At 39.8% G+C, this 23,781-nt stretch overlaps 8 non-coding genes and 1 pseudogene across 8 annotated transcripts; 1 reads left to right on the top strand and 8 right to left on the bottom strand.

Moving 5' to 3' along the window:
* The window catches only part of LOC145657974 (uncharacterized), a 164,929-nt pseudogene that overhangs the window by 82,341 nt on the left and 58,807 nt on the right, over nucleotides 1-23,781 (top strand).
* On the bottom strand, nucleotides 2,001-2,073 carry trnaf-gaa (transfer RNA phenylalanine (anticodon GAA)). Its single transcript has one exon. It is a non-coding gene; the product is annotated as a tRNA-Phe (tRNA).
* trnaf-gaa (transfer RNA phenylalanine (anticodon GAA)) lies at nucleotides 4,231-4,303 on the bottom strand. Its single transcript has one exon. It is a non-coding gene; the product is annotated as a tRNA-Phe (tRNA).
* Nucleotides 6,409-6,481, bottom strand: trnaf-gaa (transfer RNA phenylalanine (anticodon GAA)). Its single transcript has one exon. It is a non-coding gene; the product is annotated as a tRNA-Phe (tRNA).
* Nucleotides 8,640-8,712, bottom strand: trnaf-gaa (transfer RNA phenylalanine (anticodon GAA)). The gene has a single exon. It is a non-coding gene; the product is annotated as a tRNA-Phe (tRNA).
* trnaf-gaa (transfer RNA phenylalanine (anticodon GAA)) lies at nucleotides 15,993-16,065 on the bottom strand. Its single transcript has one exon. It is a non-coding gene; the product is annotated as a tRNA-Phe (tRNA).
* trnaf-gaa (transfer RNA phenylalanine (anticodon GAA)) lies at nucleotides 18,539-18,611 on the bottom strand. Its single transcript has one exon. It is a non-coding gene; the product is annotated as a tRNA-Phe (tRNA).
* Nucleotides 21,092-21,164, bottom strand: trnaf-gaa (transfer RNA phenylalanine (anticodon GAA)). The gene has a single exon. It is a non-coding gene; the product is annotated as a tRNA-Phe (tRNA).
* On the bottom strand, nucleotides 23,519-23,591 carry trnaf-gaa (transfer RNA phenylalanine (anticodon GAA)). The gene has a single exon. It is a non-coding gene; the product is annotated as a tRNA-Phe (tRNA).

Below are 23,781 nucleotides of genomic sequence, written 5' to 3'. Positions count from 1 at the left end.
GTGAAAGAAGGGCTTGTGTGGGTGTGTGTGTGTGTGTGTGTGTGTCCCATATTGCTTGTTTAATGTTGGGGTATTCAAATGGAAAATGAGAACTTATGCTTTTAACATGGGAAGTTAAACACACTGCCTGCACAAAAGAAAATAACTCTCCCATACCATCACGCCATTGGAGAGTGTTGGTGACTGCCTAATGCCCATCATCAGTGTGGAGTGTTCCACAACGTTGAGCCTAGTTAGTCCTCATCAGTCATATTTTGAGCTTGTAATACATGTTGAATTGGCATTGGTGGTCCGGCATGAGGGTGTAAACACACCAAACTGACATCAATTTTGAGGGTGAAAACACACCAAAATCAACAGCTCATTCCTCATCACCTGTACAAAGGAAACTGGTTGACTGCAATGTCAGGTTCATTCGCAAGTTTGTAGGGTTTCCTAAATGTAAAATAATGCTCCTGAGGCTTTAACCCTTATAATCACCTGCTTTGGGTAGGAGAAGCTGCTATAATTTAACAGATACTCTAGATTGAAAGCACTTTCTAAATCACCAGCAGAATGTCTTTTATGAATCAAAACATGTTAACTGCATTTATGTTGAGTGTCAGTGTCAGGCAGGGAAGGAGGCAGGGAGCATGCAGGAAGGAAGCAGTATTTACAGCTGCATTGATAGGTGCATGCAGTCATAGAAGAGACTTAATAGAGTCTCATGCACCCCAGAAATGGGATAGGCCTTATTCACTCTGAAAACTACACTTGCCCTCTTGTGGACTTAACATAAGTTCACAAATGAATCTATTCATTTGAATGTTTCTGGGCTGGATAAGAGGAAACTTTTAATAGGAAGTCAAAATAATTTTGATGGCAGTGAACAGTTCTAGCTTAGTGCTCAAATAATTGGGATTGACCACAATAGACATATTGTATATATTATATAATATCAAATATTGTATAGTAGAGGTGAAAATAGCTTTGGAAATTGGTTAATAAAATAAATAAACTTTCGTTTGTGAACCTATCTTGAGATTCTAAATGTGACTCTTTGAATGTGACTCCAATAAAACCTCTTTCATTCTTCTTGGCTCAAGTGGTAGAGCGCTTGCTTAACATGCGACAGTTAGTGGCATGGATGTCTACCTTCTCCAGTGTGTCTTAGCAGCATTGATACACTCTTCGGATGAGTGTGTTGCTCACTGTTGTTAGAATACAATATTTTGGAAGGTGTTTTCACATTATGCAATGAGAGAGGTAGTGGGATCATTGTCCGCATTCTCCAGTACGTCTCTTCTGCAGTGTTACACGTTAAGGATAAGTATGATGCTCAATGTCTTTAGAATTCAAAATCTACAGTGCATCTCTTCTGCAGTGGTACACATTAAGGATAAGTATGTTGGTTGCTGTATTTAGTGTACAATGTTTTGGTTTTTTGCCATTATGCGATGCCTCTTGGTAGAGTGTGATTTTCAAGAACTTTAGGAAGCAAATGACTTCTTTACATCACCTGTTTAGGTAGAACAAAGCCTGTCCATGAGCCAAAGCTAGCTGAAGTAGGCCCCATTCCATGAAAACATAGGAGTGCTGTGAAACAGGATTCCTATAATATTGTACCAAGCATACATGCAAGTTGACGCCGACCCTTCCCTTGTCCAGCTTACAACTAATGAGCTACATTTCAAAAGCGTTTGTGCAGAAGCCACTCTTCAAGCGCCTCTATGTGCAGTGATGAAACATATGATAAGATATTGCAAGTTTCAGGAAATTTTAAACAGGGTCACTGAATTCAAAGTCTTTAGTCCTATTACGCCATGAAAACTTCTGATAGCATAAAAACAGAAACGTCGCAATCATTTTTTAGTAAAAGAAGGTAAAGGTTTATGAAGTACACTTCCGATTGCATAAAAACAGCAACGTCGCAATCATTTTTTAGTAAAAGAACGTAAAGGTTTATGAAGTACACATAAAAAAAAGCACACCATCGGAAGAGGAAATCAGCACCGCACAGTTGCCGAAACCCGGGATTGAACCAGGGACCTTTAGATCTTCAGTCTAACGCTCTCCCAGCTGAGCTATTTCGGCTAGACCTCATCTGCATTTGCCTCCAAGCAGAGAATAATCCAACGAGAAAAACCAAAGCACACAGGGCACAGGAAACAAGTTTGAACTTGTGTGAAAGAAGGGCTTGTGTGTGTGTGTGTGTGTGTGTGTGTGTGTGTGTGTGTGTGTGTGTGTGTGTGTGTGTGTGTGTGTGTGTGTGTGTGTGTGTGTGTGTGTGTGTGTGTCCCATATTGCTGTTTAATGTTGGGATATTCAAATGGAAATTGAGAACTTATGCTTTTAACATGGGAAGTTAAACACACTGCCTGCACAAAAGAAAATAACTCTCCCATACCATCACGCCATTGGAGCGTGTTGGTGACTGCCTAATGCCCATCATCAGTGTGGAGTGTTCCACAACGTTGAGCCTAGTTAGTCCTCATCAGTCATATTTTGAGCTTGTAATACATGTTGAATTGGCATTGGTGGTCCGGCATGAGGGTGTAAACACACCAAACTGACATCAATTTTGAGGGTGAAAACACACCAAAATCAACAGCTCATTCCTCATCACCTGTACAAAGGAAACTGGTTGACTGCAATGTCAGGTTCATTCGCAAGTTTGTAGGGTTTCCTAAATGTAAAATAATGCTCCTGAGGCTTTAACCCTTATAATCACCTGCTTTGGGTAGGAGAAGCTGCTATAATTTAACAGATACTCTAGATTGAAAGCACTTTCTAAATCACCAGCAGAATGTCTTTTATGAATCAAAACATGTTAACTGCATTTATGTTGAGTGTCAGTGTCAGGCAGGGAAGGAGGCAGGGAGCATGCAGGAAGGAAGCAGTATTTACAGCTGCATTGATAGGTGCATGCAGTCATAGAAGAGTCTTAATAGAGTCTCATGCACCCCAGAAATGGGATAGGCCTTATTCACTCTGAAAACTACACTTGCCCTCTTGTGGACTTAACATAAGTTCACAAATGAATCTATTCATTTGAATGTTTCTGGGCTGGATAAGAGGAAACTTTTAATAGGAAGTCAAAATAATTTTGATGGCAGTGAACAGTTCTAGCTTAGTGCTCAAATAATTGGGATTGACCACAATAGACATATTGTATATATTATATAATATCAAATATTGTATAGTAGAGGTGAAAATAGCTTTGGAAATTGGTTAATAAAATAAATAAACTTTCGTTTGTGAACCTATCTTGAGATTCTAAATGTGACTCTTTGAATGTGACTCCAATAAAACCTCTTTCATTCTTCTTGGCTCAAGTGGTAGAGCGCTTGCTTAACATGCGACAGTTAGTGGCATGGATGTCTACCTTCTCCAGTGTGTCTTAGCAGCATTGATACACTCTTCGGATGAGTGTGTTGCTCACTGTTGTTAGAATACAATATTTTGGAAGGTGTTTTCACATTATGCAATGAGAGAGGTAGTGGGATCATTGTCCGCATTCTCCAGTACGTCTCTTCTGCAGTGTTACACGTTAAGGATAAGTATGATGCTCAATGTCTTTAGAATTCAAAATCTACAGTGCATCTCTTCTGCAGTGGTACACATTAAGGATAAGTATGTTGGTTGCTGTATTTAGTGTACAATGTTTTGGTTTTTTGCCATTATGCGATGCCTCTTGGTAGAGTGTGATTTTCAAGAACTTTAGGAAGCAAATGACTTCTTTACATCACCTGTTTAGGTAGAACAAAGCCTGTCCATGAGCCAAAGCTAGCTGAAGTAGGCCCCATTCCATGAAAACATAGGAGTGCTGTGAAACAGGATTCCTATAATATTGTACCAAGCATACATGCAAGTTGACGCCGACCCTTCCCTTGTCCAGCTTACAACTAATGAGCTACATTTCAAAAGCGTTTGTGCAGAAGCCACTCTTCAAGCGCCTCTATGTGCAGTGATGAAACATATGATAAGATATTGCAAGTTTCAGGAAATTTTAAATAGGGTCACTGAATTCAAAGTCTTTAGTCCTATTACGCCATGAAAACTTCTGATAGCATAAAAACAGAAACGTCGCAATCATTTTTTAGTAAAAGAAGGTAAAGGTTTATGAAGTACACTTCCGATTGCATAAAAACAGCAACGTCGCAATCATTTTTTAGTAAAAGAACGTAAAGGTTTATGAAGTACACATAAAAAAAAGCACACCATCGGAAGAGGAAATCAGCACCGCACAGTTGCCGAAACCCGGGATTGAACCAGGGACCTTTAGATCTTCAGTCTAACGCTCTCCCAGCTGAGCTATTTCGGCTAGACCTCATCTGCATTTGCCTCCAAGCAGAGAATAATCCAACGAGAAAAACCAAAGCACACAGGGCACAGGAAACAAGTTTGAACTTGTGTGAAAGAAGGGCTTGTGTGTGTGTGTGTGTGTGTGTGTGTGTGTGTGTGTGTGTGTGTGTCCCATATTGCTGTTTAATGTTGGGATATTCAAATGGAAATTGAGAACTTATGCTTTTAACATGGGAAGTTAAACACACTGCCTGCACAAAAGAAAATAACTCTCCCATACCATCACGCCATTGGAGCGTGTTGGTGACTGCCTAATGCCCATCATCAGTGTGGAGTGTTCCACAACGTTGAGCCTAGTTAGTCCTCATCAGTCATATTTTGAGCTTGTAATACATGTTGAATTGGCATTGGTGGTCCGGCATGAGGGTGTAAACACACCAAACTGACATCAATTTTGAGGGTGAAAACACTCCAAAATCAACAGCTCATTCCTCATCACCTGTACAAAGGAAACTGGTTGACTGCAATGTCAGGTTCATTCGCAAGTTTGTAGGGTTTCCTAAATGTAAAATAATGCTCCTGAGGCTTTAACCCTTATAATCACCTGCTTTGGGTAGGAGAAGCTGCTATAATTTAACAGATACTCTAGATTGAAAGCACTTTCTAAGTCACCAGCAGAATGTCTTTTATGAATCAAAACATGTTAACTGCATTTATGTTGAGTGTCAGTGTCAGGCAGGGAAGGAGGCAGGGAGCATGCAGGAAGGAAGCAGTATTTACAGCTGCATTGATAGGTGCATGCAGTCATAGAAGAGTCTTAATAGAGTCTCATGCACCCCAGAAATGGGATAGGCCTTATTCACTCTGAAAACTACACTTGCCCTCTTGTGGACTTAACATAAGTTCACAAATGAATCTATTCATTTGAATGTTTCTGGGCTGGATAAGAGGAAACTTTTAATAGGAAGTCAAAATAATTTTGATGGCAGTGAACAGTTCTAGCTTAGTGCTCAAATAATTGGGATTGACCACAATAGACATATTGTATATATTATATAATATCATATGTTGAATAGTAGAGGTGAAAATAGCTTTGGAAATTGGTTAATAAAATAAATAAACTTTCGTTTGTGAACCTATCTTGAGATTCTAAATGTGACTCTTTGAATGTGACTCCAATAAAAATACTTTCATTCTTCTTGGCTCAAGTGCTAGAGCGCTTGCTTAACATGCGACAGTTAGTGGCATGGATGTCTACCTTCTCCAGTGTGTCTTAGCAGCATTGATACACTCTTCGGATGAGTGTGTTGCTCACTGTTGTTAGAATACAATATTTTGGAAGGTGTTTTCACATTATGCAATTAGAGAGGTAGTGGGATCATTGTCCGCATTCTCCAGTACGTCTCTTCTGCAGTGTTACACGTTAAGGATAAGTATGATGCTCAATGTCTTTAGAATTCAAAATCTCCAGTGCCTCTCTTCTGCAGTGGGACACATTAAGGATAAGTATGTTGGTTGCTGTATTTAGTGTACAATGTTTTGTTTTTTTGCCATTATGCGATGCCTCTTGGTAGAGTGTGATTTTCAAGAACTTTAGGAAGCAAATGACTTCTTTACATCACCTGTTTTGGTAGAACAAAGCCCATCCATGAGCCAAAGCTAGCTGAAGTAGGCCCCATTGCATGAAAACATAGGAGTGGTGTGAAACAGGATTCCTATAATATTGTACCAAGCATACATGCAAGTTGACGCCGACCCTTCCCTTGTCCAGCTTACAACTAATGAGCTACATTTCAAAAGCGTTTGTGCAGAAGCCACTCTTCAAGCGCCTCTATGTGCAGTGATGAAACATATGATAAGATATTGCAAGTTTCAGGAAATTTTAAATAGGGTCACTGAATACAAAGTCTTTAGTGCTATTACGCCATGAAAACTTCTGATAGCATAAAAACAGCAACGTCGCAATCATTTTTTAGTAAAAGAAGGTAAAGGTTTATGAAGTGCACTTCCGATTGCATAAAAACAGCAACGTCGCAATCATTTTTTAGTAAAAGAACGTAAAGGTTTATGAAGTACACATAAAAAAAAGCACACCATCGGAAGAGGAAATCAGTACCGCACAGTTGCCGAAACCCGGGATTGAACCAGGGACCTTTAGATCTTCAGTCTAACGCTCTCCCAGCTGAGCTATTTCAGATAGACCGCATGTGCATTTGCCTCCAAGCAGACAATAATCCAACGAGAAAAACCAAAGCACACAGGGCACAGGAAACAAGCTTGAACTTGTGTGAAAGAAGGGCTTGTGTGTGTGTGTGTGTGTGTGTGTGTGTGTGTGTGTGTGTGTGTGTGTGTGTGTGTATGTGTGTGTGTGTGTGTGTGTGTGTGTGTGTGTGTGTGTGTCCCATATTGCTTGTTTAATGTTGGGGTATTCAAATGGAAAATGAGAACTTATGCTTTTAACATGGGAAGTTAAACACACTGCCTGCAGAAAATAAAATAACTCTCCCATACCATCACGCCATTGGAGAGTGTTGGTGACTGCCTAATGCCCATCATCAGTGTGGAGTGTTCCACAACGTTGAGCCTAGTTAGTCCTCATCAGTCATATTTTGAGCTTGTAATACATGTTGAATTGGCATTGGTGGTCCGGCATGAGGGTGTAAACACACCAAACTGACATCAATTTTGAGGGTGAAAACACACCAAAATCAACAGCTCATTCCTCATCACCTGCACAAAGGAAACTGGTTGACTGCAATGTCAGGTTAATTCGCAAGTTTGTAGGGTTTCCTAAATGTAAAATAATGCTCCTGAGGCTTTAACCCTTATAATCACCTGCTTTGGGTAGGAGAAGCTGCTATAATTTAACAGATACTCTAGATTGAAAGCACTTTCTAAATCACCAGCAGAATGTCTTTTATGAATCAAAACATGTTAACTGCATTTATGTTGAGTGTCAGTGTCAGGCAGGGAAGGAGGCAGGGAGCATGCAGGAAGGAAGCAGTATTTACAGCTGCATTGATAGGTGCATGCAGTCATAGAAGAGTCTTAATAGAGTCTCATGCACCCCAGAAATGGGATAGGCCTTATTCACTCTGAAAACTACACTTGCCCTCTTGTGGACTTAACATAAGTTCACAAATGAATCTATTCATTTGAATGTTTCTGGGCTGGATAAGAGGAAACTTTTAATAGGAAGTCAAAATAATTTTGATGGCAGTGAACAGTTCTAGCTTAGTGCTCAAATAATTGGGATTGACCACAATAGACATATTGTATATATTATATAATATCAAATATTGTATAGTAGAGGTGAAAATAGCTTTGGAAATTGGTTAATAAAATAAATAAACTTTCGTTTGTGAACCTATCTTGAGATTCTAAATGTGACTCTTTGAATGTGACTCCAATAAAACCTCTTTCATTCTTCTTGGCTCAAGTGGTAGAGCGCTTGCTTAACATGCGACAGTTAGTGGCATGGATGTCTACCTTCTCCAGTGTGTCTTAGCAGCATTGATACACTCTTCGGATGAGTGTGTTGCTCACTGTTGTTAGAATACAATATTTTGGAAGGTGTTTTCACATTATGCAATGAGAGAGGTAGTGGGATCATTGTCCGCATTCTCCAGTACGTCTCTTCTGCAGTGTTACACGTTCAGGATAAGTATGATGCTCAATGTCTTTAGAATTCAAAATCTACAGTGCATCTCTTCTGCAGTGGTACACATTAAGGATAAGTATGTTGGTTGCTGTATTTAGTGTACAATGTTTTGTTTTTTTGCCATTATGCGATGCCTCTTGGTAGAGTGTGATTTTCAAGAACTTTAGGAAGCAAATGACTTCTTTACATCACCTGTTTAGGTAGAACAAAGCCTGTCCATGAGCCAAAGCTAGCTGAAGTAGGCCCCATTCCATGAAAACATAGGAGTGCTGTGAAACAGGATTCCTATAATATTGTACCAAGCATACATGCAAGTTGACGCCGACCCTTCCCTTGTCCAGCTTACAACTAATGAGCTACATTTCAAAAGCGTTTGTGCAGAAGCCACTCTTCAAGCGCCTCTATGTGCAGTGATGAAACATATGATAAGATATTGCAAGTTTCAGGAAATTTTAAATAGGGTCACTGAATACAAAGTCTTTAGTGCTATTACGCCATGAAAACTTCTGATAGCATAAAAACAGCAACGTCGCAATCATTTTTTAGTAAAAGAAGGTAAAGGTTTATGAAGTACACTTCCGATTGCATAAAAACAGCAACGTCGCAATCATTTTTTAGTAAAAGAACGTAAAGGTTTATGAAGTACACATAAAAAAAAGCACACCATCGGAAGAGGAAATCAGTACCGCACAGTTGCCGAAACCCGGGATTGAACCAGGGACCTTTAGATCTTCAGTCTAACGCTCTCCCAGCTGAGCTATTTCGGCTAGACCGCATGTGCATTTGCCTCCTTACGATGAAAATGCTACCAATAAATGTAATCCCATTTACAATATTGCATACACACAGAACACAATGACTTTACCACTGTGAAATCCATGGACCACTCGGCAGGACCTCACGGCGCAGTCATGCCTTGAGGTGCACAGGGCGAAACTACACCTGTAGTGAGTAATTACAGCTAACAAGCAACTAACAACTAGGTTCAGATAATTAGCCTTGAATTTTACAGAATCTAAGGCAAAAGTAAGTAAACTCAGAACCTACCTTAACCAAGCATAGAATAATCCAACGAGAAAAACCAAAGCACACAGGGCACAGGAAACAAGTTTGAACTTGTGTGAAAGAAGGGCTTATGTGTCTGTGTGTGTGTGTGTGTGTGTGTTTGTGTGTGTCCCATATTGCTGTTTAATGTTGGGGTATTCAAATGGAAATTGAGAACTTATGCTTTTAACATGGGAAGTTAAACACACTGCCTGCAGAAAATAAAATAACTCTCCCATACCATCACGCCATTGGAGAGTGTTGGTGACTGCCTAATGCCCATCATCAGTGTGGAGTGTTCCACAACGTTGAGCCTAGTTAGTCCTCATCAGTCATATTTTGAGCTTGTAATACATGTTGAATTGGCATTGGTGGTCCGGCATGAGGGTGTAAACACACCAAACTGACATCAATTTTGAGGGTGAAAACACACCAAAATCAACAGCTCATTCCTCATCACCTGTACAAAGGAAACTGGTTGACTGCAATGTCAGGTTCATTCGCAAGTTTGTAGGGTTTCCTAAATGTAAAATAATGCTCCTGAGGCTTTAACCCTTATAATCACCTGCTTTGGGTAGGAGAAGCTGCTATAATTTAACAGATACTCTAGATTGAAAGCACTTTCTAAATCACCAGCAGAATGTCTTTTATGAATCAAAACATGTTAACTGCATTTATGTTGAGTGTCAGTGTCAGGCAGGGAAGGAGGCAGGGAGCATGCAGGAAGGAAGCAGTATTTACAGCTGCATTGATAGGTGCATGCAGTCATAGAAGAGTCTTAATAGAGTCTCATGCACCCCAGAAATGGGATAGGCCTTATTCACTCTGAAAACTACACTTGCCCTCTTGTGGACTTAACATAAGTTCACAAATGAATCTATTCATTTGAATGTTTCTGGGCTGGATAAGAGGAAACTTTTAATAGGAAGTCAAAATAATTTTGATGGCAGTGAACAGTTCTAGCTTAGTGCTCAAATAATTGGGATTGACCACAATAGACATATTGTATATATTATATAATATCAAATATTGTATAGTAGAGGTGAAAATAGCTTTGGAAATTGGTTAATAAAATAAATAAACTTTCGTTTGTGAACCTATCTTGAGATTCTAAATGTGACTCTTTGAATGCGACTCCAATAAAACCTCTTTCATTCTTCTTGGCTCAAGTGGTAGAGCGCTTGCTTAACATGCGACAGTTAGTGGCATGGATGTCTACCTTCTCCAGTGTGTCTTAGCAGCATTGATACACTCTTCGGATGAGTGTGTTGCTCACTGTTGTTAGAATACAATATTTTGGAAGGTGTTTTCACATTATGCAATGAGAGAGGTAGTGGGATCATTGTCCGGATTCTCCAGTACATCTCTTCTGCAGTGTTACACGTTAAGGATAAGTATGATGCTCAATGTCTTTAGAATTCAAAATCTACAGTGCATCTCTTCTGCAGTGGTACACATTAAGGATAAGTATGTTGGTTGCTGTATTTAGTGTACAATGTTTTGTTTTTTTGCCATTATGCGATGCCTCTTGGTAGAGTGTGATTTTCAAGAACTTTAGGAAGCAAATGACTTCTTTACATCACCTGTTTAGGTAGAACAAAGCCTGTCCATGAGCCAAAGCTAGCTGAAGTAGGCCCCATTCCATGAAAACATAGGAGTGCTGTGAAACAGGATTCCTATAATATTGTACCAAGCATACATGCAAGTTGACGCCGACCCTTCCCTTGTCCAGCTTACAACTAATGAGCTACATTTCAAAAGCGTTTGTGCAGAAGCCACTCTTCAAGCGCCTCTATGTGCAGTGATGAAACATATGATAAGATATTGCAAGTTTCAGGAAATTTTAAATAGGGTCACTGAATTCAAAGTCTTTAGTCCTATTACGCCATGAAAACTTCTGATAGCATAAAAACAGAAACGTCGCAATCATTTTTTAGTAAAAGAAGGTAAAGGTTTATGAAGTACACTTCCGATTGCATAAAAACAGCAACGTCGCAATCATTTTTTAGTAAAAGAACGTAAAGGTTTATGAAGTACACATAAAAAAAAGCACACCATCGGAAGAGGAAATCAGTACCGCACAGTTGCCGACACCCAGGATTGAAACAGGGACCTTTAAATCTTCAGTCTAACGCTCTCCCAGCTGAGCTATTTCGGCTAGACCGCATGTGCATTTGCCTCCTTACGATGAAAATGCTACCAATAAATGTAATCCCATTTACAATATTGCATACACACAGAACACAATGACTTTACCACTGTGAAATCCATGGACCACTCGGCAGGACCTCACAGCGCAGTCATGCCTTGAGGTGCACAGGGCGAAACTACACCTGTAGTGAGTAATTACAGCTAACAAGCAACTAACAACTAGGTTCAGATAATTAGCCTTGAATTTTACAGAATCTATGGCAAAAGTAAGTAAACTCAGAAACTACCTTAACCAAGCATAGAATAATCCAACGAGAAAAACCAAAGCACACAGGGCACAGGAAACAAGTTTGAACTTGTGTGAAAGAAGGGCTTATGTGTCTGTGTGTGTGTGTGTGTGTGTGTGTGTGTGTGTGTGTGTGTGTGTGTGTGTGTGTGTCCCATATTGCTGTTTAATGTTGGGGTATTCAAATGGAAATTGAGAACTTATGCTTTTAACATGGGAAGTTAAACACACTGCCTGCACAAAAGAAAATAACTCTCCCATACCATCACGCCATTGGAGAGTGTTGGTGACTGCCTAATGCCCATCATCAGTGTGGAGTGTTCCACAACGTTGAGCCTAGTTAGTCCTCATCAGTCATATTTTGAGCTTGTAATACATGTTGAATTGGCATTGGTGGTCCGGCATGAGGGTGTAAACACACCAAACTGACATCAATTGTGAGGGTGAAAACACACCAAAATCAACAGCTCATTCCTCATCACCTGTACAAAGGAAACTGGTTGACTGCAATGTCAGATTCATTCGCAAGTTTGTAGGGTTTCCTAAATGTAAAATAATGCTCCTGAGGCTTTAACCCTTATAATCACCTGCTTTGGGTAGGAGAAGCTGCTATAATTTAACAGATACTCTAGATTGAAAGCACTTTCTAAGTCACCAGCAGAATGTCTTTTATGAATCAAAACATGTTAACTGCATTTATGTTGAGTGTCAGTGTCAGGCAGGGAAGGAGGCAGGGAGCATGCAGGAAGGAAGCAGTATTTACAGCTGCATTGATAGGTGCATGCAGTCATAGAAGAGTCTTAATAGAGTCTCATGCACCCCAGAAATGGGATAGGCCTTATTCACTCTGAAAACTACACTTGCCCTCTTGTGGACTTAACATAAGTTCACAAATGAATCTATTCATTTGAATGTTTCTGGGCTGGATAAGAGGAAACTTTTAATAGGAAGTCAAAATAATTTTGATGGCAGTGAACAGTTCTAGCTTAGTGCTCAAATAATTGGGATTGACCACAATAGACATATTGTATATATTATATAATATCAAATATTGTATAGTAGAGGTGAAAATAGCTTTGGAAATTGGTTAATAAAATAAATAAACTTTCGTTTGTGAACCTATCTTGAGATTCTAAATGTGACTCTTTGAATGCGACTCCAATAAAACCTCTTTCATTCTTCTTGGCTCAAGTGGTAGAGCGCTTGCTTAACATGCGACAGTTAGTGGCATGGATGTCTACCTTCTCCAGTGTGTCTTAGCAGCATTGATACACTCTTCGGATGAGTGTGTTGCTCACTGTTGTTAGAATACAATATTTTGGAAGGTGTTTTCACATTATGCAATGAGAGAGGTAGTGGGATCATTGTCCGGATTCTCCAGTACATCTCTTCTGCAGTGTTACACGTTAAGGATAAGTATGATGCTCAATGTCTTTAGAATTCAAAATCTACAGTGCATCTCTTCTGCAGTGGTACACATTAAGGATAAGTATGTTGGTTGCTGTATTTAGTGTACAATGTTTTGTTTTTTTGCCATTATGCGATGCCTCTTGGTAGAGTGTGATTTTCAAGAACTTTAGGAAGCAAATGACTTCTTTACATCACCTGTTTAGGTAGAACAAAGCCTGTCCATGAGCCAAAGCTAGCTGAAGTAGGCCCCATTCCATGAAAACATAGGAGTGCTGTGAAACAGGATTCCTATAATATTGTACCAAGCATACATGCAAGTTGACGCCGACCCTTCCCTTGTCCAGCTTACAACTAATGAGCTACATTTCAAAAGCGTTTGTGCAGAAGCCACTCTTCAAGCGCCTCTATGTGCAGTGATGAAACATATGATAAGATATTGCAAGTTTCAGGAAATTTTAAATAGGGTCACTGAATTCAAAGTCTTTAGTCCTATTACGCCATGAAAACTTCTGATAGCATAAAAACAGAAACGTCGCAATCATTTTTTAGTAAAAGAAGGTAAAGGTTTATGAAGTACACTTCCGATTGCATAAAAACAGCAACGTCGCAATCATTTTTTAGTAAAAGAACGTAAAGGTTTATGAAGTACACATAAAAAAAAGCACACCATCGGAAGAGGAAATCAGTACCGCACAGTTGCCGACACCCAGGATTGAAACAGGGACCTTTAAATCTTCAGTCTAACGCTCTCCCAGCTGAGCTATTTCGGCTAGACCGCATGTGCATTTGCCTCCTTACGATGAAAATGCTACCAATAAATGTAATCCCATTTACAATATTGCATACACACAGAACACAATGACTTTACCACTGTGAAATCCATGGACCACTCGGCAGGACCTCACAGCGCAGTCATGCCTTGAGGTGCACAGGGCGAAACTACACCTGTAGTGAGTAATTACAGCTAACAAGCAACTAACAACTAGGTTCAGATAATTAGCCTTGAATTTTACAGAATCTATGGCAAAAGTAAGTAAACTCAGAAACTACCTTAACCAAGCATAGAATAATCCAACGAGAAAAACCAAAGCACACAGGGCACAGGAAACAAGTTTGAACTTGTGTGAAAGAAGGGCTTATGTGTCTGTGTGTGTGTGTGTGTGTGTGTGTGTGTGTGTGTGTGTGTGTGTGTGTGTGTGTGTCCCATATTGCTGTTTAATGTTGGGGTATTCAAATGGAAATTGAGAACTTATGCTTTTAACATGGGAAGTTAAACACACTGCCTGCACAAAAGAAAATAACTCTCCCATACCATCACGCCATTGGAGAGTGTTGGTGACTGCCTAATGCCCATCATCAGTGTGGAGTGTTCCACAACGTTGAGCCTAGTTAGTCCTCATCAGTCATATTTTGAGCTTGTAATACATGTTGAATTGGCATTGGTGGTCCGGCATGAGGGTGTAAACACACCAAACTGACATCAATTGTGAGGGTGAAAACACACCAAAATCAACAGCTCATTCCTCATCACCTGTACAAAGGAAACTGGTTGACTGCAATGTCAGATTCATTCGCAAGTTTGTAGGGTTTCCTAAATGTAAAATAATGCTCCTGAGGCTTTAACCCTTATAATCACCTGCTTTGGGTAGGAGAAGCTGCTATAATTTAACAGATACTCTAGATTGAAAGCACTTTCTAAGTCACCAGCAGAATGTCTTTTATGAATCAAAACATGTTAACTGCATTTATGTTGAGTGTCAGTGTCAGGCAGGGAAGGAGGCAGGGAGCATGCAGGAAGGAAGCAGTATTTACAGCTGCATTGATAGGTGCATGCAGTCATAGAAGAGTCTTAATAGAGTCTCATGCACCCCAGAAATGGGATAGGCCTTATTCACTCTGAAAACTACACTTGCCCTCTTGTGGACTTAACATAAGTTCACAAATGAATCTATTCATTTGAATGTTTCTGGGCTGGATAAGAGGAAACTTTTAATAGGAAGTCAAAATAATTTTGATGGCAGTGAACAGTTCTAGCTTAGTGCTCAAATAATTGGGATTGACCACAATAGACATATTGTATATATTATATAATATCATATATTGTATAGTAGAGGTGAAAATAGCTTTGGAAATTGGTTAATAAAATAAATAAACTTTCGTTTGTGAACCTATCTTGAGATTCAAAATGTGACTCTTTGAATGTGACTCCAATAAAACCTCTTTCATTCTTCTTGGCTCAAGTGGTAGAGCGCTTGCTTAACATGCGACAGTTAGTGGCATGGATGTCTACCTTCTCCAGTGTGTCTTAGCAGCATTGATACACTCTTCGGATGAGTGTGTTGCTCACTGTTGTTAGAATTCAATATTTTGGAAGGTGTTTTCACATTATGCAATGAGAGAGGTAGTGGGATCATTGTCCGGATTCTCCAGTACATCTCTTCTGCAGTGTTACACGTTAAGGATAAGTATGATGCTCAATGTCTTTAGAATTCAAAATCTACAGTGCATCTCTTCTGCAGTGGTACACATTAAGGATAAGTATGTTGGTTGCTGTATTTAGTGTACAATGTTTTGTTTTTTTGCCATTATGCGATGCCTCTTGGTAGAGTGTGATTTTCAAGAACTTTAGGAAGCAAATGACTTCTTTACATCACCTGTTTAGGTAGAACAAAGCCTGTCCATGAGCCAAAGCTAGCTGAAGTAGGCCCCATTCCATGAAAACATAGGAGTGGTGTGAAACAGGATTCCTATAATATTGTACCAAGCATACATGCAAGTTGACGCCGACCCTTCCCTTGTCCAGCTTACAACTAATGAGCTACATTTCAAAAGCGTTTGTGCAGAAGCCACTCTTCAAGCGCCTCTATGTGCAGTGATGAAACATATGATAAGATATTGCAAGTTTCAGGAAATTTTAAATAGGGTCACTGAATTCAAAGTCTTTAGTGCTATTACGCCATGAAAACTTCCGATAGTATAAAAACAGCAACGTCGCAATCATTTTTTAGTAAAAGAAGGTAAAGGTTTATGAAGTACACTTCCGATTGCATAAAAACAGCAACGTCGCAATCATTTTTTAGTAAAAGAACGTAAAGGTTTATGAAGTACACATAAAAAAAAGCACACCATCGGAAGAGGAAATCAGTACCACACAGTTGCCAAAACCCGGGATTGAACCAGGGACCTTTAGATCTTCAGTCTAACGCTCTCCCAGCTGAGCTATTTCGGCTAGACCGCATGTGCATTTGCCTCCTTAAGATGAAAATGCTACAAATAAATGTAATCCCATTTACAATATTGCATACACACAGAACACAATGACTTTACCACTGTGAAATCCATGGACCACTCGGCAGGACCTCACGGCGCAGTCATGCCTTGAGGTGCACAGGGCGAAACTACACCTGTAGTGAGTAATTACAGCTAACAAGCAACTAACAACTAGGTTCAGATAATTAGCCTTGAATTTTACAGAATCTAAGGCAAAAGTAAGTAAACTCAGAACGTACCTTAACCAAGCAGAGAATAATCCAACAAGAAAAACCAAAGCACACAGGGCATAGGAAACAAGTTTGAACTTGTGTGAAAGAAGGGCTTGTGAGTCTGTGTGTGTGTGTGTGTGTGTGTGTGTGTGTGTGTGTGTGTGTGTCTGTGTGTGTGTGTGTGTGTGTGTGTGTGTGTGTGTGTGTGTGTGTGTGTGTGTGTGTGTGTCTGTGTGTGTGTGTGTGTGTGTGTGTGTGTGTGTGTCCCATATTGCTTGTTTAATGTTGGGGTATTCAAATGGAAAATGAGAACTTATGCTTTTAACATGGGAAGTTAAACACACTGCCTGCACAAAAGAAAATAACTCTCCCATACCATCACGCCATTGGAGCGTGTTGGTGACTGCCTAATGCCCATCATCAGTGTGGAGTGTTCCACAACGTTGAGCCTAGTTAGTCCTCATCAGTCATATTTTGAGCTTGTAATACATGTTGAATTGGCATTGGTGGTCCGGCATGAGGGTGTAAACACACCAAACTGACATAAATTTTGAGGGTGAAAACACACCAAAATCAACAGCTCATTCCTCATCACCTGTACAAAGGAAACTGGTTGACTGCAATGTCAGGTTCATTCGCAAGTTTGTAGGGTTTCCTAAATGTAAAATAATGCTCCTGAGGCTTTAACCCTTATAATCACCTGCTTTGGGTAGGAGAAGCTGCTATAATTTAACAGTTACTCTAGATTGAAAGCACTTTCTAAGTCACCAGCAGAATGTCTTTTATGAATCAAAACATGTTAACTGCATTTATGTTGAGTGTCAGTGTCAGGCAGGGAAGGAGGCAGGGAGCATGCAGGAAGGAAGCAGTATTTACAGCTGCATTGATAGGTGCATGCAGTCATAGAAGAGTCTTAATAGAGTCTCATGCACCCCAGAAATGGGATAGGCCTTATTCACTCTGAAAACTACACTTGCCCTCTTGTGGACTTAACATAAGTTCACAAATGAATCTATTCATTTGAATGTTTCTGGGCTGGATAAGAGGAAACTTTTAATAGGAAGTCAAAATAATTTTGATGGCAGTGAACAGTTCTAGCTTAGGGCTCAAATAATTGGGATTGACCACAATAGACATATTGTATATATTATATAATATCATATGTTGTATAGTAGAGGTGAAAATAGCTTTGGAAATTGGTTAATAAAATAAATAAACTTTCGTTTGTGAACCTATCTTGAGATTCAAAATGTGACTCTTTGAATGTGACTCCAATAAAACCTCTTTCATTCTTCTTGGCTCAAGTGGTAGAGCGCTTGCTTAACATGCGACAGTTAGTGGCATGGATGTCTACCTTCTCCAGTGTGTCTTAGCAGCATTGATACACTCTTCGGATGAGTGTGTTGCTCACTGTTGTTAGAATTCAATATTTTGGAAGGTGTTTTCACATTATGCAATGAGAGAGGTAGTGGGATCATTGTCCGGATTCTCCAGTACATCTCTTCTGCAGTGTTACACGTTAAGGATAAGTATGATGCTCAATGTCTTTAGAATTCAAAATCTACAGTGCATCTCTTCTGCAGTGGTACACATTAAGGATAAGTATGTTGGTTGCTGTATTTAGTGTACAATGTTTTGTTTTTTTGCCATTATGCGATGCCTCTTGGTAGAGTGTGATTTTCAAGAACTTTAGGAAGCAAATGACTTCTTTACATCACCTGTTTAGGTAGAACAAAGCCTGTCCATGAGCCAAAGCTAGCTGAAGTAGGCCCCATTCCATGAAAACATAGGAGTGGTGTGAAACAGGATTCCTATAATATTGTACCAAGCATACATGCAAGTTGACGCCGACCCTTCCCTTGTCCAGCTTACAACTAATGAGCTACATTTCAAAAGCGTTTGTGCAGAAGCCACTCTTCAAGCGCCTCTATGTGCAGTGATGAAACATATGATAAGATATTGCAAGTTTCAGGAAATTTTAAATAGGGTCACTGAATTCAAAGTCTTTAGTCCTATTACGCCATGAAAACTTCTGATAGCATAAAAACAGCAACGTCGCAATCATTTTTTAGTAAAAGAAGGTAAAGGTTTATGAAGTACACTTCCGATTGCATAAAAACAGCAACGTCGCAATCATTTTTTAGTAAAAGAACGTAAAGGTTTATGAAGTACACATAAAAAAAAGCACACCATCGGAAGAGGAAATCAGTACCACACAGTTGCCAAAACCCGGGATTGAACCAGGGACCTTTAGATCTTCAGTCTAACGCTCTCCCAGCTGAGCTATTTCGGCTAGACCGCATGTGCATTTGCCTCCTTACGATGAAAATGCTACAAATAAATGTAATCCCATTTACAATATTGCATACACACAGAACACAATGACTTTACCACTGTGAAATCCATGGACCACTCGGCAGGACCTCACGGCGCAGTCATGCCTTGAGGTGCACAGGCCGAAACTACACCTGTAGTGAGTAATTACAGCTAACAAGCAACTAACAACTAGGTTCAGATAATTAGCCTTGAATTTTACAGAATCTAAGGCAAAAGTAAGTAAACTCAGAACGTACCTTAACCAAGCAGAGAATAATCCAACAAGAAAAACCAAAGCACACAGGGCATAGGAAACAAGTTTGAACTTGTGTGAAAGAAGGGCTTGTGAGTCTGTGTGTGTGTGTGTGTGTGTGTGTGTGTGTGTCTGTGTGTGTGTGTGTGTGTGTGTGTGTCTGTGTGTGTGTGTGTGTGTGTGTGTGTGTGTGTGTGTGTGTGTGTGTGTGTGTGTGTGTGTGTGTGTGTGTGTGTGTGTGTGTGTGTCCCATATTGCTTGTTTAATGTTGGGGTATTCAAATGGAAAATGAGAACTTATGCTTTTAACATGGGAAGTTAAACACACTGCCTGCACAAAAGAAAATAACTCTCCCATACCATCACGCCATTGGAGCGTGTTGGTGACTGCCTAATGCCCATCATCAGTGTGGAGTGTTCCACAACGTTGAGCCTAGTTAGTCCTCATCAGTCATATTTTGAGCTTGTAATACATGTTGAATTGGCATTGGTGGTCCGGCATGAGGGTGTAAACACACCAAACTGACATAAATTTTGAGGGTGAAAACACACCAAAATCAACAGCTCATTCCTCATCACCTGTACAAAGGAAACTGGTTGACTGCAATGTCAGGTTCATTCGCAAGTTTGTAGGGTTTCCTAAATGTAAAATAATGCTCCTGAGGCTTTAACCCTTATAATCACCTGCTTTGGGTAGGAGAAGCTGCTATAATTTAACAGATACTCTAGATTGAAAGCACTTTCTAAGTCACCAGCAGAATGTCTTTTATGAATCAAAACATGTTAACTGCATTTATGTTGAGTGTCAGTGTCAGGCAGGGAAGGAGGCAGGGAGCATGCAGGAAGGAAGCAGTATTTACAGCTGCATTGATAGGTGCATGCAGTCATAGAAGAGTCTTAATAGAGTCTCATGCACCCCAGAAATGGGATAGGCCTTATTCACTCTGAAAACTACACTTGCCCTCTTGTGGACTTAACATAAGTTCACAAATGAATCTATTCATTTGAATGTTTCTGGGCTGGATAAGAGGAAACTTTTAATAGGAAGTCAAAATAATTTTGATGGCAGTGAACAGTTCTAGCTTAGTGCTCAAATAATTGGGATTGACCACAATAGACATATTGTATATATTATATAATATCATATATTGTATAGTAGAGGTGAAAATAGCTTTGGAAATTGGTTAATAAAATAAATAAACTTTCGTTTGTGAACCTATCTTGAGATTCTAAATGTGACTCTTTGAATGTGACTCCAATAAAACCTCTTTCATTCTTCTTGGCTCAAGTGGTAGAGCGCTTGCTTAACATGCGACAGTTAGTGGCATGGATGTCTACCTTCTCCAGTGTGTCTTAGCAGCATTGATACACTCTTCGGATGAGTGTGTTGCTCACTGTTGTTAGAATACAATATTTTGGAAGGTGTTTTCACATTATGCAATGAGAGAGGTAGTGGGATCATTGTCCGCATTCTCCAGTACATCTCTTCTGCAGTGTTACACGTTAAGGATAAGTATGATGCTCAATGTCTTTAGAATTCAAAATCTCCAGTGCATCTCTTCTGCAGTGGTACACATTAAGGATAAGTATGTTGGTTGCTGTATTTAGTGTACAATGTTTTGTTTTTTTGCCATTATGCGATGCCTCTTGGTAGAGTGTGATTTTCAAGAACTTTAGGAAGCAAATGACTTCTTTACATCACCTGTTTTGGTAGAACAAAGCCCGTCCATGAGCCAAAGCTAGCTGAAGTAGGCCCCATTCCATGAAAACATAGGAGTGGTGTGAAACAGGATTCCTATAATATTGTACCAAGCATACATGCAAGTTGACGCCGACCCTTCCCTTGTCCAGCTTACAACTAATGAGCTACATTTCAAAAGCGTTTGTGCAGAAGCCACTCTTCAAGCACCTCTATGTGCAGTGATGAAACATATGATAAGATATTGCAAGTTTCAGGAAATTTTAAATAGGGTCACTGAATTCAAATTCTTTAGTGCTATTACGCCATGAAAACTTCCGATAGTATAAAAACAGCAACGTCGCAATCATTTTTTAGTAAAAGAAGGTAAAGGTTTATGAAGTACACTTCCGATTGCATAAAAACAGCAACGTCGCAATCATTTTTTAGTAAAAGAACGTAAAGGTTTATGAAGTACACATAAAAAAAAAGCACACCATCGGAAGAGGAAATCAGCACCGCACAGTTGCCGAAACCCGGGATTGAACCAGGGACCTTTAGATCTTCAGTCTAACGCTCTCCCAGCTGAGCTATTTCGGCTAGACCGCATGTGCATTTGCCTCCTTACGATGAAAATGCTACCAATAAATGTAATCCCATTTACAATATTGCATACACACAGAACACAATGACTTTACCACTGTGAAATCCATGGACCACTCGGCAGGACCTCACGGCGCAGTCATGCCTTGAGGTGCACAGGGCGAAACTACACCTGTAGTGAGTAATTACAGCTAACAAGCAACTAACAACTAGGTTCAGATAATTAGCCTTGAATTTTACAGAATCTAAGGCAAAAGTAAGTAAACTCAGAACCTACCTTAACCAAGCAGAGAATAATCCAACGAGAAAAACCAAAGCACACAGGGCACAGGAAACAAGTTTGAACTTGTGTGAAAGAAGGGCTTGTGTGTGTGTGTGTGTGTGTGTGTGTGTGTCCCATATTGCTTGTTTAATGTTGGGGTATTCAAATGGAAAATGAGAACTTATGCTTTTAACATGGGAAGTTAAACACACTGCCTGCACAAAAGAAAATAACTCTCCCATACCATCACGCCATTGGAGAGTGTTGGTGACTGACTAATGCCCATCATCAGTGTGGAGTGTTCCACAACGTTGAGCCTAGTTAGTCCTCATCAGTCATATTTTGAGCTTGTAATACATGTTGAATTGGCATTGGTGGTCCGGCATGAGGGTGTAAACACACCAAACTGACAACAATTTTGAGGGTGAAAACACACCAAAATCAACAGCTCATTCCTCATCACCTGTACAAAGGAAACTGGTTGACTGCAATGTCAGGTTCATTCGCAAGTTTGTAGGGTTTCCTAAATGTAAAATAATGCTCCTGAGGCTTTAACCCTTATAATCACCTGCTTTGGGTAGGAGAAGCTGCTATAATTTAACAGATACTCTAGATTGAAAGCACTTTCTAAGTCACCAGCAGAATGTCTTTTATGAATCAAAACATGTTAACTGCATTTATGTTGAGTGTCAGTGTCAGGCAGGGAAGGAGGCAGGGAGCATGCAGGAAGGAAGCAGTATTTACAGCTGCATTGATAGGTGCATGCAGTCATAGAAGAGTCTTAATAGAGTCTCATGCACCCCAGAAATGGGATAGGCCTTATTCAGTCTGAAAACTACACTTGCCCTCTTGTGGACTTAACATAAGTTCACAAATGAATCTATTCATTTGAATGTTTCTGGGCTGGATAAGAGGAAACTTTTAATAGGAAGTCAAAATAATTTTGATTTGCAGTGAACAGTTCTAGCTTAGTGCTCAAATAATTGGGATTGACCACAATAGACATATTGTATATATTGTATAATATCATATGTTGTATAGTAGAGGTGAAAATAGCTTTGGAAATTGGTTAATAAAATAAATAAACTTTCGTTTGTGAACCTATCTTGAGATTCTAAATGTGACTCTTTGAATGTGACTCCAATAAAAATACTTTCATTCTTCTTGGCTCAAGTGGTAGAGCGCTTGCTTAACATGCGACAGTTAGTGGCATGGATGTCTACCTTCTCCAGTGTGTCTTAGCAGCATTGATACACTCTTCGGATGAGTGTGTTGCTCACTGTTGTTAGAATACAATATTTTGGAAGGTGTTTTCACATTATGCAATGAGAGAGGTAGTGGGATCATTGTCCGCATTCTCCAGTACGTCTCTTCTGCAGTGTTACACGTTAAGGATAAGTATGATGCTCAATGTCTTTAGAATTCAAAATCTCCAGTGCCTCTCTTCTGCAGTGGTACACATTAAGGATAAGTATATTGGTTGCTGTATTTAGTGTACAATGTTTTGTTTTTTTGCCATTATGCGATGCCTCTTGGTAGAGTGTGATTTTCAAGAACTTTAGGAAGCAAATGACTTCTTTACATCACCTGTTTTGGTAGAACAAAGCCCGTCCATGAGCCAAAGCTAGCTGAAGTAGGCCCCATTCCATGAAAACATAGGAGTGGTGTGAAACAGGATTCCTATAATATTGTACCAAGCATACATGCAAGTTGACGCCGACCCTTCCCTTGTCCAGCTTACAACTAATGAGCTACATTTCAAAAGCGTTTGTGCAGAAGCCACTCTTCAAGCACCTCTATGTGCAGTGATGAAACATATGATAAGATATTGCAAGTTTCAGGAAATTTTAAATAGGGTCACTGAATTCAAATTCTTTAGTGCTATTACGCCATGAAAACTTCCGATAGTATAAAAACAGCAACGTCGCAATCATTTTTTAGTAAAAGAAGGTAAAGGTTTATGAAGTACACTTCCGATTGCATAAAAACAACAACGTCGCAATCATTTTTTAGTAAAAGAACGTAAAGGTTTATGAAGTACACATTAAAAAAAGCACACCATCGGAAGAGGAAATCAGCACCGCACAGTCGCCGAAACCCGGGATTGAACCAGGGACCTTTAGATCTTCAGTCTAACGCTCTCCCAGCTGAGCTATTTCGGCTAGACCGCATGTGCATTTGCCTCCTTACGATGAAAATGCTACCAATAAATGTAATCCCATTTACAATATTGCATACACACAGAACACAATGACTTTACCACTGTGAAATCCATGGACCACTCGGCAGGACCTCACGGCGCAGTCATGCCTTGAGGTGCACAGGGCGAAACTACACCTGTAGTGAGTAATT

Source organism: Electrophorus electricus, chromosome 5, assembly GCF_041902795.1.
Source record: "Electrophorus electricus isolate QZ-2024a chromosome 5, ASM4190279v1, whole genome shotgun sequence".
In the NCBI taxonomy this organism is placed as follows: domain Eukaryota; kingdom Metazoa; phylum Chordata; class Actinopteri; order Gymnotiformes; family Gymnotidae; genus Electrophorus; species Electrophorus electricus.
Note: the sequence above shows the minus strand (reverse complement) of the source record. Positions and strands in the feature narration are given on the sequence as shown.